This window comes from Symphalangus syndactylus, chromosome 13 (assembly GCF_028878055.3).
Source record: "Symphalangus syndactylus isolate Jambi chromosome 13, NHGRI_mSymSyn1-v2.1_pri, whole genome shotgun sequence".
Lineage (NCBI taxonomy): Eukaryota > Metazoa > Chordata > Mammalia > Primates > Hylobatidae > Symphalangus > Symphalangus syndactylus.
In genome coordinates, this window is record NC_072435.2 from 71,493,144 (window position 1) to 71,510,375 (window position 17,232).

The following is a 17,232-nucleotide window of genomic DNA, read 5'->3' on the forward strand; positions in this document are numbered from 1 at the left end:
TGGTTATTGTTGTTTTAAGCCATTGAGTTTCGGGATAATTTCTAACACAGCAATAGATAAACAATACAGAACTCTACCTCTAAAAAAGGCACTAAACCAATACAGCTTTAATAAACTTCTTTTGGGCCTTCAAGAAATTGACCAAATTTATGCTACTTAAACTCTTCTAGGGCAAAAAAAAAAAAAAGTATTTCTAATGCATTCTGTGAAATAAACATAACTCTGCTATCAAAACCAGACGAGGTATAGAATCCAGACAAGTAACCACATAGAGAGATAGCCAGAAACCCAGAGAGACAAGCAATCAAACATTTAAGCTATCTCAGTTATGACAATACGTACAGGTATCTTAATTAAAATATTTGTAAAGTTGATCCAGCAGTGTATTAAGATAACAAAACATTATAATTAGAGTTTGGTTGAATTATTTCATCACTCGAAAAATGTATCATTGTAACTCACTACATTAGAATATCAATAAAGTTTATAACAATATCAATAGATGGTAAAATAAAATCACTTGATAAAATTCAGCAGCAATTACATTGACCACATCTTAGTAAACTAAGATTAGAAATAAACCTGGAAAAGGGTGAAAGCAGAAACTCAATAAGTCCAACGCATAATGTGAATCATTCAAAGAATTCCTATTTAAATTAGAAGAAAATCAAATATTTCCTCTAACAATATTATTATTGAAAAATTGTCCTTGAAATTTTACCCAATTTAATTAACTGAGAAAAAGGGAAATATTAAGAAGGAAGAAACAAAACTGACTTTGAGAGTATAGAGTTGAAACTATAGAACTAAGTCTATAGGTAAAATTAATCAAAAAAAGCAAAAGAGAGAGAGGTTAAGGGAGTTTAATATGGTGTCTCAATATAAGGTCAATGTACAAAAATTAAAGAAATAATAAATTTGGAAATAACATACAAAAAGTCTCATTTACAACAGCAGAAAAGTATAAAACACTTAGGAATAGAGATAACAATAAGTGAGTACACTTGTACTAAGAAAACTAGAGTGGCTGGGGGCAGTGGCTAATGCCTGTAATCTCAGTACTTTGGGAGGCCAAGACAGGAGGACTGCTTAAGGTTAGGAGTTTAAGACCAGTCTGGGCAACAAAGCAAGACCCTGTCTCTATGGAAAATAAAAATAAATTTTACAAAAATAAAAATAAATAAAAGTCAGGAAACAACAGGTGCTGGAGAGGATGTGGAGAAATAGGAACACTTTTACACTGTTGGTGGGACTGTAAACTAGTTCAACCATTGTGGAAGTCAGTGTGGAGATTCCTCAGGGATCTAGAACTAGAAATACCATTTGACGCAGCCATCCCATTACTGGGTATATACCCAACAGATTATAAAACATGCTGCTATAAAGACACATGCACACATATGTTTACCGCGGCACTATTCACAATAGCAAAGACTTGGAACCAACCCAATTGTCCAACAATGATAGACTGGATTAAGAAAATGTGGCACATATACACCATGGAATACTATGCAGCCATAAAAAATGATGAGTTCATGTCCTTTGTAGGGACATGGATGAAGCTGGAAACCATCATCCTCAGCAAACTATCGCAAGGACGAAAAACCAAACACCTCATGTTCTCACTCATAGGTGAGTATTGAACAATGAGAACACATGGACACAGGAAGGGGAACATCACACTCCGGGGACTGTTGTGGGATGGGGGAAGGGGGGAGGGATAGCACTGGGAGATATACCTAATGTTAAATGAAGAGTTAATGGGTTCAGCACACCAACATGGCACATATATACATATGTAACAAACCTGCACATTGTGCACATGTACCCTAAAACTTAAAGTATAATAAAAAAAATTTTTGAAAAGGAAAACTAGAAAACTGTTTTCAAAGATATAAAAGACATGAGTAAATTAAGAGAGACATAAGTTTCTGGAATGGACAAACAAACTATGCAAAGACTTTACATCTTTCAAATTAAGGTATAAATTCAATATAATTCCAAACAAAATCTTACCAATTTTTTGCAATGACAAGCCAACTTGAAAGTTTATATGCAGGCAAAGAGATTCTGGGCCAAGGTCGTGGCAGCAGTCGGCAAGCGTTCGATTCTCTGGCATTGGATTGCAAGTGGTGTCTGCTTGTTCCACCGAGGGCTCCCAGGACAGGTCTGTCCATTAGTTTAACTTCATTTTCGAATGCTCCATTTTGCATGCTCAATTTTGAAACTAGCCCGTGTGTTTGGCAGAATTGGACTGAATTCAGGGGTGAGAGTTTGATGCAGTCCAAGTGTATTTGAATTTGAGCATGCAGTTCAACCAGTGTTTACAATGGAATCTGAAGACTTGTGTACTTAGAAGAAACGCAGATACGTGGTTTGCTTCTGGAGAAGCAAAGTTGTCCAAAAGCCTTCCATTAGAAGGATTTGTACTACCTCTCCAAGGAGCACTGTCATGCCTGCTTGGGTGATAGATAAGTATGGGAAGAATGAAGTACTTCAATTCACTCAGAACATGATGATACCTATCATACACTATCCAAATGAAGTCATTGTGAAAGTTCACGCTGCCCGTGTAAATCCTATAGACGTCAATATGGAAGTGGTTATGGAGCTACAGCTTTAAATAACGAAGCTTAATCCTTTATACATGAAAATCAAAGGAGAAGAATTTCCTCTGACTCTTGTTTGGGATGTCTCTGGCATGGTGATGGAATGTGGGCTTTATGTGAAGTACTTCAAGCCTGGAGAGGAGGTCTGGGCTGCAGTTCCTCCTTGGAAACAAGGCACTCTTTCAGAGTTTGTTGTAGTCAGTGGAAATGAGGTCTCTCACAAACCCAAATCACTCACTCATATATCAAGCTGCCTCTTTGCCATATGTGGCTTTCGCAGCCTGGTCTGCCATAAACAAAGTTGGTGGCTTGAATGACAAGAATTGCACAGGAAAACGTGTTCTAATCTTAGGCGCTTCAGGCGGAGTTGGTACTTTTGCTATACAGGTGATGAAAGCATGGGATGCTCATGTGACAGCAGTTTGCGCTCAAGATGCCAGTGAATTTATAAAGAAGCTTGGGGCAGATGATGTAATTGGTTACAAATCTGGAAGTGTGGAAGAGCAGTTGAAATCCTTAAAACTGTTTGATTTCATCCTTGATAATGTTGGCAGATCCACTGAAACATGGGCTCCAAATTTTCTCAATAAATGGTCAGGAGCCACCTATGTGACTTTGGTGAGTCCTTTCCTCCTGAACATGGACCGATTGGGCATAGCAGATGGCATGTTGCAGGCAGGAGTCACTGTAGGTTCGAAGTCATTAAAGCATTTCTGGAAAGGAGTCCATTATCGCTGAGTGTTTTTCATGGCCAGTGGTCCATGTTTAGGTGACGTTGCAGAACTGGTGGATGCGGGAAAAATTTGGCCAGTTATTGAACAAACCTTTCCTTTTTCTAAAGTTCCAGAAGCCTTCCTGAAGGTGGAAAGAGGACCCACATGAGGAAAGACTGTAATTAATGTTGTTTAAATAAAAATGCAGTTTAGTGATTTAAAAAAAAGCAACTTTATATGAAAGAGAAATTGGTTGGTAAAAGCTGCCTATTTTCGGAAATTAAAAAAAAAATGGAGAAGGGAACCTTGTCCTACCAGATAATAAAACATGCTATAAAGCTATAGTAATTAAAACAGTGTGGTATCAGTGCAGAAGAATAGTATCAACAAATAGTATCAATGTAACAGTAAGTTCAGAATAGACATATGTTTAAATCATAATCCTGTTTATAATACAGGAAACATTTCAAACAAACAAAAAATGAACTATTAAATAAATTGGTATTGAAATCATTGGAGATTCATCCAGAAAGAAAACTATACTAACATCCTTGCCTCAAAGTATGCTATAAATGTTAAAAACAGAACTGTGAAGAAAATATGGGGAATACTGTATATTCATAATCTTGGGTGAGGAAGACCAAGAAAAAGATATGCACTTGACCACATAAAAATTTAAAATTTTGATACTAAGAAAGAGATCATAAATGATTTTTTTTTTTTTTTTGAGATAAGGTCTTGCTCTGTCACCCAGGCTGGAGTGGCACAATCATGGCTCACTGCAGCCTGGACCTCCCAGGCTCAAGCAATCCTTCCACCTCAGCCTCCCAAGTAACTGGAACTACAGGCATGCACCAACATGCCTGGCTTATTAGTGTACTTTTTGTACAGACAGGGTCTTACTTTGTTGCCCAGGCTGGTCTCAAACTCTTGAGCTCAAGCGATCCTTCACACATAGCCTCCTAAAGTGCTAGGATTACAGGCATGAGCCACCATGCCCAGCCCATAAATAAAATTAATAGACAAATGACATGCTAGGAAGAAAAGAATTTGCAACATATTTCATAGACAAATATTAATATTCCTATTATACAAAAAGTTTCTATAAATCAAAAAGAAATATTTACCATCCTAGTTTAAAATATGAACAAAAGGGTGCTCATTTTGATAACATACATACTAAAATTGGAATGATACAGAGAAGATTAACATGGCCCTGCACAAAAATGACTACAAATGCATGAAGTGTTCCATATTTTTTCACTTATTTCTAAAATTCTAAGGAGCATAAATTGCTTGAATCTTTAAAATTGAGCCAGAGGTAATTATATATCATATTATTATATTATACATATAGATAGATATAGATATACATATAGATATAGATATAGATATAGCTATAGATATAGATATAGATATTTGAGATGGAATCTCTCTCTGTTGCCCGGGCTGCAGTGCAATGGTGCAATCTTGGCTCACTGCAACTTTCGCCTCCCTGGTTCAAGCAATTCTCCTGCCTCAGCCTCCCGAATAGCTGGGATTACAGGCACTCGCCACCATACCCGGCTAATTTTTGTATTTTTAGTAGAGACAGTGTTTCACTATGTTGATCAGGTTGGTCTTGAACTCCTGACCTCAAGTGATCCACCTGCTTCAGCCTCCCAAAGTGCTGGGATTACAGGTGTGAGCCACCGTGCCCGGCCTATATTTTTATATTATAAAAACATTAATAATAACAACACACTGATGTTTAAAGGGAAAAATAAATATAACTTAAAATGTAAAGTTATTTCCATTACCTTTTTCTCCAGATTCCCTAAAACAGTGATTTCTCCCACATGACCCCAACTTCCTGTTTTGAGCAATGGAAACTTTCTTCAAACAAAAGCTCGTGCAGGATGTCTCTGTGAAATGCTGATGAGTGGCCAGGCTCGGTGGCTCACACCTGTAATCCCAGCACTTTGGGAGGCCAAGGCAGGTGAATCACCTGAGGTCAGGAGTTTGAGACCAGCCTGGCCAACATGGCGAAACCCCGTCTCTACTAAAAATGCAAAAATTAGCTGGATGTGGTGGCATGCACCTGTAATCCTAGCTACTGGGGAGGCTGAGGCAGGAGAATTGCTTGAACCCACGAGGTGGAGTTTGCAGTGAGCCAAGATCATGCCATTGCACTCCAGCCTGGGCAACAGAGAGACTCCATCTCAAAAAAAGAAAAAAAGTAATGCTGATGGAGTGAGGAGCTGATCTGGTTGAAACAGGAAACCTTCCTACCTTACTGCCTTGAAACTCCTACAACTCAGCTAAACGTTTTTGCTAACCCTCACCAGAGAATTCCCTTGGTTCTTTCAACTACTGAAACCCGGGCTTGCAACAGATTTTCATTCAAGTTTAATTTAGAGGAGAACACACAATAATCCACCATCTGTTAATGTCAAGATATTGGTATACAGTCGACCCTTGAACAACACTGGTTTGAGTTGCACAGTTCCACTTAGATGTAGATTTTCTTCCCCACTGCCATCCCTGAGACAGCTAGACCAACCCTTTTTCTTCCTCCTCAGTCTACTCAAGGTGAAGACAACAAAGATGAAGAAGAACTTTATGATGATTCACTTCCATTTAATGAATAGTAAATGTATTTTCTCTTCCTTTTGATTTTCTTAATAACATTTTCTCTAGCTTACTTTATTGTAAGATAACAGTACATAATCCATATAACATACAAAATATATGTTAACTGTGTGTGTTATTGGTAAGGCTTCTGGTCAACAGCAGGCTATCAGTAGTTAAGTTTTGGGGGAGTTTAAAGGTATGTTTGCCTTTTTCCTTTTTGAGACAGAGTCTCGCTCTGTTGCCCAGGCTGTAGTGCAGTGGCTTGATCTTGGCTCACTGCAACTTCTGCCTCCTGGGTTCAAGTGATTCTCCCACCTCAGCCTCCCAAGTAGCTGGTTACAGGTGTGTGCCACCATGCCTGGCTAATTTTTTTTTTTTTTTTTTAGTAGAGATGAGGTTTCACCATGTTGGCCAAGCTGGTCTGGAACTCCTAGCCTCAAGTGATCTGCCTATCTTGGCCTCCCAAAGTGCTGGGATTACAGGTGTGAGCCACTGCACCCGGCTTAAAAGTTATATTTGAACTTTTGATCGTGTAGGGGTTGGTGCCTACACAATCCCCTAGATACTTGATTGTGTATCATGTATCACAGGTATCTACTGTATCTACTGTATTTTATAGGTATCAAAGCAACAATGCAATTTATTTATTAATTTATCAAATACTTTGTGTCTTCTATAAACCAGGCTGTTACAAATACAATGGCAAACAAAACTGGCAAGATCCTTGCTAATAAATAAGTGAATAAACAAATTAGTAGCAACAAAAACAGTAAGAAATAAATAACAAGATAATTTAAAATCATAGGCTGGGTGCAGTGGGGCATGCCTGTAATGCCAGCACTTTGGGAGGCCATGGTGGGAGGGTCACTTGAGCCCAGGAGTTCGAGACCAGCCTGGGCAATATAATGAGACCCCATCTCAACTTTGTATTAAAAAATAAAAAATAAAATAAAATAATAGTAAGTGCAATTAAAGAAATAAAGTCGTATGATATTAGAGATGTCCATGAAAAAAATGAAATAAAGTAAGAAATTAAAATAGGAAAGTAAGAAAATGACATTGGATTTGAGTAATTATTATCAAATAATAAACCATTAATTTATAAAAACATATATATGGGCAAAGAGCAAATACACACAATAAAGAAGAAATTAAAAAGAACAGTATAAAGAGATTCTCCACTTCACCAGTGGCAGGGAAATGCAAACAAAAATATTATAAACTACTGCATGCTTACTTTAGAGGAAGCATAGAACAGTTCAGAAGGCTGCTCTTGTTTCTGACACTAATTGCATTCTGACCCAAAACAATAATGGCCACGGTTTGGTTCACCTGGGTAGCACCTGCTACTCATAGAAGGATTTCTATCAATCACCCCTGCTGTCACTGTTTCAGTTTGTGAGGCATGTTGTGACCAGGGCCAGCTCCTTGGGCAATCTGTTTCACACAATCACAGCAAATTGAGAGGCACTGGGCAATCGGAGACACGGGCTGAGATTTAATTCTCATTGGTATTCAGGTGAGCTGGGTGAGCCCTGTTCAAATCTGCACTCTTTGTTCTTCAAATACAGAACAAGAGTGGTAGGACAGTAGTTGGCAAAGCTCATTAGGATGTGTCACAAAACCTGAAGTATCGCCCTTTCTCTTGAAAACTGGAAAACGGTATCTGGTCACAAGGCCAGCAATTAATGTCAATCTGCAGAAACAAACAGCCAAAAACAAAAACAACAATGTAACAACAAACAAAAAACAACAAAGAACAGAGGCAGAGAAACTGATAATCACACCTTCCCCAATTAATGTTGTCTACATGCTAATTTTTTTCAATTAAATTTATCCTCTAATTCAAATTGACAATTAAAAGGTAAATCACCGTTAGCCATCCTACTGGTACACATTGTAATTCAAATACTATCTACAAATCAATGTTTAAAGAAAAAAGTGATCTTTTATTTATTTTAATTTTAATTTTTTCTTGAGACAGAGTTTCGCTCTGTCACCCAGGCTGGAGTGCAGTGGTGTGATCTCAGCTCACTGCAACCTCCGCCTCCCAGGTTCAAGCGATTCTCCTACTTCAGCCTCCCAAGTAACAGGGATTAAAGTGCACGCTGCCACACCTGGCTAATATTTGTTTATGTTTTAAAGCTCTCTTGAGAAGTGAGGAAACATATACTACTGATTTTTTTTTTCAGAATGAAGGAAACAGGCTAAATGCATGACAGCATTCTATTTCTAGACTCTCCCATGTCCCTGCTCCCTTCTCCCAGAAATTCTTAAACATGCACAAAGGAGATACATACAATGATGTTCACTAAAGCACTATTCATAATAGTGAAAATGAGGAGATAACTGCCCATCAGAATGGAAAAAAAGGTTTAATCATACAGATTATTATTTAGCAGTTTTTCAGAATCACAACAATTAAAAAGGGCTTGCCATGTGCCCTGCCCTGATGTGAGAACCTTATGTATATTCAGTCATTTTATAAGAGCTAATGAACTCGAAAGTATCAAATGCTTAAAACTGTGCCTGGTCCATAGTAAGCACTTAGAAAATCTCAGCTGGCGGTTTTTACCTTGTTTTTAATGCACTTTTTTTTGTACAATATCATCATTGTAATACCACCTGCATATTGTTATCCCAATTGAGAGAAAGGAAAAGTAGGACACAAAGAGGTTAAGCTACTTGCCCAAAGCATTTGCTTTCTTGGGGTTCAAAAGCAGACAAGAAATCTCCAGCCCAGAAGCTTCCTGCCAGAAAGCCACAGGCCAGAAGGCAGCACCTCCTCCGAAAGTTCAAGAAGGGCCAAAAAGCTGCAGCCCAGAAAGCTCCTGCTCCAAAGTCACGTGGCAAAAAAGCATAAGAGGTGATTATAAAAGTAAATGAAGGTTCTTTTTGGCATGCCGGCAAAAAAAGAAACAAACAAACAACAACAAAGCCATGATAGAAATCCTTGGTTCTGAGATTATCAGTATCCTCTCCATGCATACTATCTTTTTACATTCTTCTTCCTTTCTTCAGCTTTCCCATGACCAATGATAAAGCACAGATTTTGGATAGTAGTCAAATAAACTGGACAGAAAGTAATAAAGTTCTTTCTGCCATCATCTCCCAGAAGAGTGAAGAAATGAGGAAAACACAGTGAAACCTCATTATACAGCATCTTCCTACAGATGTAGTGGAACCAATCCCCTCCCCACATGCATAGCACCCCCTGTTATAGCACAGAGCAGAGATCCCCCCGGCATTCTATCAGAGTTCAGATGGATGTATTTTTCTGAAGGATGTCTAGGCAGTGTGACTTTGCATTCTGCCCAGGGAGTGAGGAATGTGTGTGTGTGTGTGTGTGTGTGTGTGTGTACATGCATTTGAAGAAGTTTCCCCAGATGATTCTGACCTCCCTGCAATAGACTATAGGATCAAGAAGCCATAGCTTTCAAAAAGTGTAAAATCACATTTACAGAAGCATCACACTCCAGGAAAGGAATGTCATTTCTGATTTGCAAAGCTCACAGGAAGGGAGAGAAGACTTTCATCTGTCATTCCTTCAGATTCTGAGGCAAGGGACCTTGCTACATCTGCTGAGAGAAAGCCACTTTGTTCATCTTGAATTTCCATCACCATCACAGACAAGCTGTAGGCCAAACTTGTTCTTTCATTCCCCTATCATCAGATAAAATAATCTAAATTAAACACAAAGATGTTAAATGTAAATATTCATACTCCCAAGCCAACAATGTAATGTGATTTGTGAAAAGAGCTATTCTATATTGATCATAAGCCTCTAGGTGAGGCCTGTGAGGAGGGCATGGGCTTGGGGCCGGGGTACAAGCAATGGTTTTCATATCACGGAGAACTGGGATGCCATTAATCGTGTAAAATAATCATTCCAAGTGAATGTATGGTAGGCCTGCATTAGGAGTTAGAGACCAGTCTGGGCAACATAGTGAAACCCCGTCTCTGTTAACAAAAAATAGAAAAGGTAGCTGGGCATGGTGGCATGCGCCTGTAATCCCAGCTACTCTGGAAGCTGAGGCAGGAGAATTGCATGAACCCAGGAGGCAGAGGTTGCAGTGAGCTGAGATTGTGCCACTGCACTCCAGCCTGGGTGACAGAGCGAGACTCTGTCTCAAAAAAAAATTAACAAATAAAAATAAAGATGCTAAACAAAATTAAAGATAAGTTACAAAAAAAAATAATGAATTCCTTTGGTCAGGTAAAGTTCTCTCATTCATGAATTATTAATAATGATATCTAAAAATGTTTTTATCTCCAGTGCCCAAAGCACTGAGCAGTTGAATTCCAGTTTCTCCTCAGACTGCCTTGTTTTAATAGACAGAAGATACTATAGAGCATCCATTTCCCACACAGAGAAATAAAGGCACTTGTACGTATCACCTTTTTTGTCACCATTTGAACCACTAAAATGCTGTTCGAAAATTTAGTGATGATCAGAATCTTTTCAAGGGAAACCTTACAAAATATGGATGCCCAGGCATCACCCATCTCCCAGCTATGTGTTCAGACATGGTGGGAATGAAAACCCACAGCCTATGAAGATGGGGTTAGGCTTATTCTTCGCTCTTTGTGGATGTATCATGTCTAGATTTGCTCAAGTTTTCAGCATTCTTAGGGGCACTAACCTAAAAATCTCTTGGAAGTTTGCAGAGGTTATAAGGTTGAACTCAGTGTAGCTGTCCTCCAAGTTGCATACCCCAGAGGGAAATTTATAAGTCCATATAACAGCATCAGAGAAAAAAGGAAGTTGGTCATTTGGTGAACACTCCATTAACGACCGTTATTAACTTCTTACTATATGTTCTAGATTGTAATAGGAACTGGGAAACATGGAAGAAAACTCTCAGGCCATTACTTAAACAAGTACAATTAGAAAATAAGATATTAAAAAATCATCTCAAGCTTCTTGATTTCTGTATTGCTAAGGGTAGAAACCCACCAGAAGGATTACTTTGTTAAGAAAACATCATGGAGGCCAGGTGCAGTGGCTTGCGCCTGTAATCCCAGCACTTTGGGAGGGCAAGGTGGGTGGATCACTTGAGGTCAGGAGTTTGAGACCAGCCTGACCAACATGATGAAACCCTGTCTCTACTAAACATACAAAAATTAGCTGGGTGTGGTGGTGAGCACCTGTAGTCACAGCTACTCAGGAGGCTGAGGCAGGAGAATCGCTTGAACTTGGGAGGCAGAGGTTGCAGTGAGCCAAGATAGCTCCACTGCACTCGAGCCTGGATGACAGAGTGAGACTTTGTCTCAAAAAAAAAAAGAAAGAAAGAAAGAAAAAGGAAAAGAAAAGAAAATCATGGAATTTTTTATAAACCAATGAGTTACTCTTAATGGGAAAGACTGTGACAGGAGATCTAAACTACACTGCATATTCAAAGATTGGGAAGCTTTGGTTTTCTCAGGATCGCCTACAGGCTGAGAGGCTTAGGAATCTTGGGATTTAAAGAAGAGTTGAGAAAAAGTTTCTAGGATGCTGTTATGTATGGCCCTAAAGCAAAATAACCAAAGAGAATTTCAGGGGCAGGAATGGCTGAAGAAATTCAAAAACTGTGGTAGCTAAAATCTGTGTGCTGTGACATCCTGCTCTACAATAGGCCTGTGTGAGTGGTGCTTAGTACCTGATGGAGGGGGGACTATGTCAGCAATATTGAGAAGACAGCAGCTGGATCAGGAACAGGAGAGGAAGGGCTAAGGATTGAGTTTATTTGATGTTAAGATTAATATTCACTAGGACCATGAATCCTTTTAAATATTTCTGCTAATGTTTTAGAGTGAATGACCTGAATTTTTAAAAAGGTTACCATTAAACTGACACCTAACTATGTATGTTTCTAATATGAATTTTTATAATATCAGATTCTAGAATAAAGTATAATATATCCAGGAGGAGAGGTAATTGAGGCCGTGGACTCTAAACTGAAGCAGACCTGGGTTGAAATTCTGGCTCTTGGCCTTCATTTTCTCATCCATTCACTGTTGTGAGAATGGAATGAGAGGTTCTAAGTTTCAGCGCTAGCACGGCTGGGGCATGGTAAGCACTCAATAATGGGAATCATCATTATTACCTTTAATGGGTTCATGAGAAATTTCCTTGGATCCAATTCTGAGACATTGCAAGAATTCCTTTGTCAAGATGTTTATACCATCAGAAAGATAATTATTTTTTCTTAAAAATATTGTTTTATATTAAAAACTTATAACTAGTGTCAGGGCTTTTCTGATTGCAAGTAACAGAAACCTGAACTTAAACAAGCTTAAGGGAAAAGGGAATTTATTGATTTTAACAAGGAAAACACCAGGGGCCTTCAATCTCATTGGATAAATGAGTTCAAAAATGTCAAGAATCCCTCCCTCTCTCTCTCTCTCTGTTTCTCTCTCTCCCACTCTCTCTCAGTTCTACCATTTTCTGTTGGAATTTGGCATCAGACTGACCCTACCCATGTCATGGTCACTGTCACTGTCAGGCTTAGATTGCCCAAACTTGATATTTAGGAGAAAGAGACCTTCTCCCATTTGTTCTCACAAAAGTTTCATAATTGAGTCTCATTGACATCAAATGAATCATGAACCCATCACTGAACCCACCCATGGGCTAGAATAGTGGGATACCCTGACTGAGTAGGCCTGGGACACATGCCCACCCTTGGAGCTAAGGGGAGGTGACTTACTCATAACACATGGATGGAGAGTGAGAAGGGAGTGGGAATGAAGGTAAAATTTTTTTACCCTAAAAAAATTCAAGTATTATCACAAGAAAAATGAGAAATGGATGCTGTGCAGACAAAAACACAGACATTCACAAAAACCTTGAATGGCACTGGTCTTAGAGGAGAAGGACAACATTATGTACCACAAGCACATAATGAATAGGACTTGACAATGGACCAAATCTGTGTTGTGGAAGGCACTTAATAATGGCATTTTTAGGTGGGGCACGGTGGCTCACACCTGTAATCCCAGCACTTTGGGGGGCCGAGGCAGGCGGATCACAAGGTCAGCAGATGAGACCATCCTGGCTAACACGGTGAAACCCCATCTCTACTAAAAATACAAAAAATTAGCCAGGTGTGGTGGCAGGTGCCTGTAGTCTCAGCTACTTGGGAGGCTGGGGCAGGAGAATGGTGTGAACCCAGGAGGAAGAGCTTGCAGTGAGCTGAGATCGCACCACTGCCCTCCAGCCTGGGCAACGGAGCGAGACCCCATCTCAAAAAAAAAAATGGCATTTTTAGCCATCCATGTTACTGTAACTAATCTTTTAAAGAGAAGATGCATCAATATGCACTCAGTACATAGCCTATTATATCCACTATATAATAAATGTTTTTTCTAGGTTTCTTAGTATGTCCTGTTTTTTGTTTTGTTTTGCTTTTTTGTCTTAGTCCATTTTATGGTGCTATAATAGAATACCACAGACTGGTTAATTTATAAACAATGGAAGTTTATTTGGCTCACAGTTCTGGAGGGTTGGAAGTCCAAGAATGAAAGGCTGCATCTGGTGAGGGCCTTCTTGCTGCGTCATAACACGGTAACAGGTACCACATGGTAAGAGAGCATGTGAGAGCAAGCAAGAGAGGGCCAAACTTTTATAACAACCCACTTTTTATAACCTGCATTTATAACAAATTCACTCTTAAAATAACAAACCCATTTCTGCGATAATGGCATTAATTTATTCATGAGGGAAGCATCCTCATGACCTAATCATCTCTTAAAGGTCCCATCTCTCAACACTGATGTATTGGGGGTTAAGTTTCTAGCATATGAACTTTGGGGGACACATTCAAAGCTAGCAGCGTCTTACCTTTGTATTTATTTTTACTTACGCTATTCTAGTAGGAAAATTTTTTTTGTGTCTCTCCACATGAAGGATAAATATTTTTAGAGGCAGCTAAAATAATTTTCTCCCCTTGAAGCACAGATTTATTTCCTTTTTAACCTCTTTTTGCCTTCACTTTTCGTATCTCCATGTATTCTCTCAAGACTCATATATTCAACGTGTGGTAAGAAAGATACCACTAAGAAAAGATAAACTGCATCTAGTTATTATGGCTGACAGATCTATGAAATTATAGAATGTTGAGCACATTACAGTTGAGGAAAGCCACAGAATGTTGGTAGAATTCAAGACAGGAGCGTATTGGTGTGTTTGGAATGTATATTATTTTATTCTGTGATGGCATAATTCTCTGTGCATTTGTTAACAATTTCTTTTTTTAAGCTCAGTGGCAAGAAGAGTTTCTTGTTATACGGTCATAATGTTGAAAATTGTAATATATGCTGCAAGAATGCCATTCCAGTACTGTGGAAAGAATTCCTCTTTCTTTTGAAGTTTTCAGGAATCACAGTTCAAGGAGAACAGAGAAAGGTGAATAAGGAAGCAAACCGAGCCGACATATTTCCTTCAGCTCAGGACTGGCCAACATGTTTACCTGGTACAAAGAACAGTGCCAGATGACAATCCTACAGAGGAATTTGAAAGAAAATCTCCAGGGAAGGGTGAGATTTGAAATGCAGTCAGTGAGCCAACTTCTGATAGCCCAGGCGGCCAGGTCAACTACAACGCCTACAGGTGAGGTTGGGCTTCACTAATAATACCTAAGCCATCAAAATCACCTGGAGGAAAATTAAAAAGTAGACTCCTGGTTCCACTGCAGATGCATTGAATCCAAATGCGGATGAGGCAATGAGTCTGTGCCAAGCACTGTTCTAGGCACTTTTATTATTCTGGACACTATTATTATCATAGTCCCTATTATTTTATTAATTCAACCATTGCATTTGTCAGGTATTGGCCCCTTTCTATAGGTGAAGAAGCTGAGGCTCAGAGAGGTTGAGTAACTGGCATCGAGTCACAGAGCTGTGACTCCAACCAAAGTCAGCTTCTAGTGCATTTGTAACCCTTGCACTCTGCCAGAACCGCAAATGAGGCAATGGAGACATACTCAAACTTGTAGTTGTGTTATTTTTAAAATAATAAATATTATTATTTAGTGCCCAGAAACATGTATTCTTTTTATGATGCCATTTATTGCACATGTAACCTTTTTAGAAATAAACTTTATTTTTAGAGCAGTTTTAGATTTTCAGAAAAATGCAAAAAATTGTACAGATAGCTAGGTCCCATACATACTGCACCCAGTTTCCCCATTGTTAACATCTAACATTAGTATATTTGTTACCATTAATGAATCAACATTATTTAGAGTCAGCAGAACTGTATGCAAGACTCAAGGTTACCTCTTATGGCTTGAGTGGTCTTGGAAAAGAAACATAAGCTGTTGAATCTTAATTTACTCATCTCTAAAATAGAAGTAATAATAATAAAGATTTTGGCCAGGTGTTGTGGCTCACACCTGTAATCCCAGCACTTTGGGAGGCCAAGGCAGGCAGATCATTTGGGGTCAGGAGTTCAAGACCTGCCTGTCCAACATGGTAAACCCTGTCTCTACCAGAAATACAAAAAATTAGCTAGATGTGGTGGCATGCACCTGTAATCCCAGCTACTGGGGAGGAGAATCACTTGAACCGAGGAGGCCAAGGTTGCAATGAGCCGAGACTGTGCCACCGCACTCCAGCCTGGGTGACAGAATGAGACTCCACCTCAAATAATAATAATAATTTCACAGGGATATGTTGGTATATTTGAGGAGAGTCCCATACCCACACTCTTCTCTTGCCTACCTCCTGTAGAGGCTGAATTAGCTCCATTAGGATTCCTAAATCTGATAAAGAAAAATGTGGCTATCTGCAGGGAAGTGGTTTTATAATACCGAATTCCAACAAGAAACATATTGGCACGATGAGGCACAAAGGCCAGACAATAACAGGGAGCACAGAGGAACAGTGAGCATGTGCTTCAGCCAGAAACTTTCTAGAAGCAGCAGCAAGGAAGGAGTGGGGCTCCACATGGCCAGTGTCCTCTTCAAAGCTCATCAATCTGTTAGAGTCCCTCCCCTTTCCTAAGGAGAGGAGCTGGATGGGGGGCAGAGGCTGGGAGCTCAATGCTAATGGTGATTGGACACCCCTAGTAGTTAGATTTACACTTAGGAATTGACCTACATGTGTGCACTCAAATGAATGTGTCTGGTACAAGTATTCACCAGAAAGGCACTTGCTCCAAATAACTCCTTCTACAACAGGTACTCATTTTTATTTTTCATCAAAGACTGCTATATTTGTTTCAGAAATAGTCCAGTTGCTAACAGTGAGTAGGCATTTGTGTAAGGTTGTAAAAAAAATGTTTTGAAATGAATCTCTATTATGACTACAGAAAAGACAATCAGATTAATTGTGTTCATGGACGGCATTTTACTGATAGTGATTTCCAAAACTGGTTCATCAACAGAGTCATCTTTTTGAAAACAGAGTCCTGGACGGGTGTGGTGGCACACGCCTGTAATCCTAGCACTTTGGGAGGCCAAGGCAGGTGTTCAAAACCAGCCTGACCAACATGGTGAAACCCTGTCTCTACTAAAAGTAAAAAAAAAAAAAAAATCAGCTGGGCATGGTGGCGGGCACCTGTAATCCCAGCTACTCAGGAGGCTGAGGCAGGAGAATCGCTTGAACCTGGGAGGTGGAGGGAGGTTGGAGGTTGCAGTGAGCCGAGATTGCGCCACTGCACTCCAGCTTGGGCAACAAGAGCGAAACTCTGTCTCAAAAAAAAAAAGGAAGAAAGAAAATACAGAGTCCTATGTTCCACTGGGTCAGAACATCCATAAGTGAGGCTGAGGTCGCTAGAGAAATTGTTGAAAAGTGCCTTAGGAACGCTGATAATCAGAGTTTGGGACTCATTGGTGCAGACTGTGTAGAGGGACATTTAATACTGAAATTTGATTTTGGGTGAAAAAAGTAATTTTTCTTCCCCTAAAAACCATAGTCTTGAGTTATTAAAATGTACAAAAAGATTTTATTTATTTTATAAGCTTTTCTGACTTTGAAAGTCTTTTCAAATGAGTAAAATATTTTAATCTCAGCAAAACTATTATATTCTATACTTTGGCTATTAAGCATTAACAGACAAGCTGCTAGAAAAGTTAAATCTTTAAAAAGTTTGCGATTTGTGCTGCAAATGCTAAACCTATGTTTTTATCTTCCCTATATATACTGATGTTTTCATCCTGCTTCCTGAGAAGGTATACTGTTTGAACAGACAAAAATACAGTTATTGCCTAGCCAACATTAAAAATAGGAACATGTCTGAAATTCACATACTCATATGCCTCCGTGCACTTCCTGTACCCACCTACTGCTTTCTCTAGTTTCTATCCCTGGCT

General features: G+C 39.2%; 1 non-coding gene and 1 pseudogene across 1 annotated transcript; both read left to right on the forward strand.

Annotated features, from left to right (window-relative positions):
* The first annotated feature begins 2,244 nt into the window (after nucleotides 1-2,244).
* Nucleotides 2,245-3,549, forward strand: LOC129460242 (reticulon-4-interacting protein 1, mitochondrial-like; annotated as a pseudogene).
* A 928-nt stretch (nucleotides 3,550-4,477) lies between these two features.
* Nucleotides 4,478-4,582, forward strand: LOC129461296 (U6 spliceosomal RNA). The gene has a single exon (XR_008650454.1). It is a non-coding gene; the product is annotated as a U6 spliceosomal RNA (small nuclear RNA).
* Nucleotides 4,583-17,232: the final 12,650 nt, after the last annotated feature.